The sequence below is a fragment of the Aplysia californica genome, unplaced genomic scaffold, assembly GCF_000002075.1.
Source record: "Aplysia californica isolate F4 #8 unplaced genomic scaffold, AplCal3.0 scaffold00208, whole genome shotgun sequence".
NCBI lineage: Eukaryota > Metazoa > Mollusca > Gastropoda > Aplysiida > Aplysiidae > Aplysia > Aplysia californica.
The window spans coordinates 244,548-247,824 of NW_004797478.1; the positions used below are offsets into that span (position 1 = coordinate 244,548).

General features: G+C 38.1%; 1 protein-coding gene across 1 annotated transcript in view; it reads left to right on the forward strand.

Moving 5' to 3' along the window:
• Positions 1-502: 502 nt before the first annotated feature.
• The window catches only part of LOC101853791 (calcium-activated chloride channel regulator 4A), a 16,336-nt gene continuing 13,561 nt past the window's right edge, over positions 503-3,277 (forward strand). The window contains exon 1 of the mRNA XM_035970003.1: positions 503-613. The gene's annotated coding sequence lies outside the window, so the exon portion shown is untranslated. The remainder of the gene's footprint in view (positions 614-3,277) is intronic.

Here is a 3,277-nt window from a genome sequence, read left to right on the forward strand (position 1 = left end):
GGTTGTACAGAAGCGTGTTGATTGTTCCCAGTAGCAAGACAAAGAATTTGACAAAGGAGTCAAGAAAAAGCGATGATGGGCATCAAACGAAAGGATCACAGTCGAATTTAGCACCAAGTAAAAAAAGAAAACATGAGGCTAGATCTATACGGGTCGCACACTGAAAATAGTGCTCAGTATTGCGCGACAGTGCGCGACACTATCGAACGGAAGTACGACTTGAAATAAACAAACCTGGCGGGTTTTCTAAAATTACAGAGGCAGTAGTGTCGGCCTACAAAAGCGATCGGCGAAATAAAGAAATTTAGCTTTTTGCAGCAAAACTGTCTCAAAACTGAAAAAACGAAGGGCGTCATGATCTGGAGAATATTTTAAAGAATCTTTTGGCGAAAACCGCATGTCGATCGATGCAGCCATTAAAAAACCTTTTGAATAGCAAAATTCGGCCACCACAAATAGATAATAGATATCCTATACTTTACATCATGCATTTTAGACACGAGCCTATCTTTGGCTGCTCCCAATCCATCATCATCCCATAAAAATAATTATGATTGATAATACCGTTATACTACTATGTTTAATATATCTTAAGTCAGTGAGTCATTGTCAAGTGAGTGAAATTAGTACCTTAGATTAAGAGATCTAGCTTGGATTTTGTGATGTTTGAGTAAGTAATTTAAACACAAAGACGAGGCAAAATTGCAGTGGTTAGATTTGATATCAATTAACTGAAAGGTAGGCTTTGATCAGACCAGGCTCTTAATGTTTTCGAACATTTTCTTCAAAACATAGATCTGGATCTAATCTGTCAAAATTCTTATCAATCTTCATCTTACCAGTGAAATGAAAAAAGGGTCCCTTTGGAGGATCTGTAAGTATACTGATAAACGCAGCAGTGTTGCACCATCCTTTCTGGTCTCGTTTTATTGTTTAAAAAAAGTCTCTGAGGCTGCAATAATAATAATAATAATAATAATAATAATAATAATAATAATAATAATAATAATAATAATAATAATAATAATAAGACCATTTCTATAGCGCCCACGAACACAGATCTAGGTGCTTTACATAAATGCATGTTTGAACAATATTTACACAATCACACACACACACACACACACACACACACACACACACACACACACACACACACACACTCACACACACTCGCACGCACACACATCACACACACACACACACACACACACACACACACACACACACAAACACACACACACACACAAGCACACACAAGCACACGCTTTCACATCGTACTAACATGATCTAGATCTAGAGATCTATATATCTACATCTAGATCTCGACGTCTATGGCTTTTCTTTGGGTTACATAAACGAGTTTCAGTATTATTGTCATTAAGCTTGAGCGTATTATCAATCATCCAGTTCTTGACATCATCAATGCACATACCCATGGCGGCAGGCAAGGTTTTAACATCTGGTGGTGGAACAGATTTATACAACTGTGTATCATCTGCGTAGGCCATGTGATAATTCATACTCAACTGTGCTTTCTAATCACAGCTCCAAGCAGCTGTGTACATAACGTATACACAATTGGACCCAATAGACGTTAATCCAGAAAGGGACTAGATCTAGATCAAGATCTAGAGGTTTCACATGCTTGCACTTTTAAGAGAATCACTTTGGATTGAAACATCACGTTAGAATCAAATAGAACACGTAAGAGCAGAGACACGCCCACTCACAAGTAAACAAACGTTTTCGCCAACTGAAAAATTGCCGCCAACAAACTCAAATGTTTCCGTGCCACGTGACCTCGTATGGACTCTAGTTTAAAAGGAGATAACTCTATGATTGTGTATCACCATGGATGAATGAACGACTCCTGGCGTTTGCGGAATCTTGCACCTAGCCATCGTTGTTTACCACATCAAGTTTTATGGATTACACTAAGACTTAAACAGGCTGTTCTTTTACCATTACACACAAACACACACACACACACACAAACACACACACACACACACACACACACATACACACACACACACACACACACACACGACACACTCACTCATGCAAACGCGAGAAGAAATCTTCCAGAGAGACTAACCCACCCTATTGCTCAAGGTTCTTGTCACCCTACATGTTGAAAAAGCTTGAAAATAGCTGCACCCACGAACATCAGTGCGACAATATTGACTGCTACTGAAGGACAGGGTGATAATTAGCCTAAAAGCCCCTTTTGACACGTAAAATCTAAAAATATGTAATCAAAACCACACCTCATATTATGGGATCAGCTTCTATAACTGACCACAGAGAAAATGATGACCTGCAACCTTTTATAGCAAGCCTATTTAGTACAGCAGACATGCCAAATAAAAAACTAAAAATAAATCCAAACAAACCCAACACTGAATAAGGTTAAATTTGTTTTATCTTACCAGGGGAAAGACTGGGAGACAGAAACCTTATCAGAGGTAATGACTTTCTAATAAGTTTCGACACATTTCCTTTTTCCTGACGCAGAACTGATTGGAAGGACGAAAATAATTTCCCGCTCTCTTAAAGATTCCTCATTCTAAAGCGGTTAACCTTTGCAGGATAAAACGTTCTATTTTTTATGTGACCATACCGCTGTTGAATATTGTTAAAGTACGCAAAAGGTGCTAAGTGGGTCTCTTTTGCCCCAATAAGTGATCATAATAGAGAGGGGAATTTTGTTTGTTTGAATTTGAGCGTAAGATATATCAAAGCTCTAGACCAGATTGATTAGTCTCAATGAAAAGTTTTTCCTTTTTCCTTAATTGATTGAATCTTGGGGCGTTCAGTTAAACACTTCAGTTCTATAACAATTGAATCCTTAACGTTTTTTGTCTTCCAGAACACTGAAATGAAGCGTGTTGGTGGTGTTGCACCTCAAGCATAGATTGTCCAGGAACCATTTATTACTCTTAAAAATAGAACCCGCTCCTTTGCTCTTCTTAATATGTTTGAGACATCAGACAAAACGGCAAATGTATCTTATATTCTATTCATCTATCTTTTGCAGTGTATATCTGTATTCTTAATGTTTTAACGGCCTCATAATTCATTCTCACGATCAGCTTATTCAACAAGGAATACACATCAAACCTATCAGATCTATGCATCTTTCAATACAGAAAATTATACAGAAGAGATAACCTCTTAAAAATGTGTTCCTTGAAACAAAAATCTCTTCCTCCTCTCCCTGCTTTTCCTCCTTCTCCTCCTCCTCCTCCTCCTCCTCCTCTTCCTCCTCCTC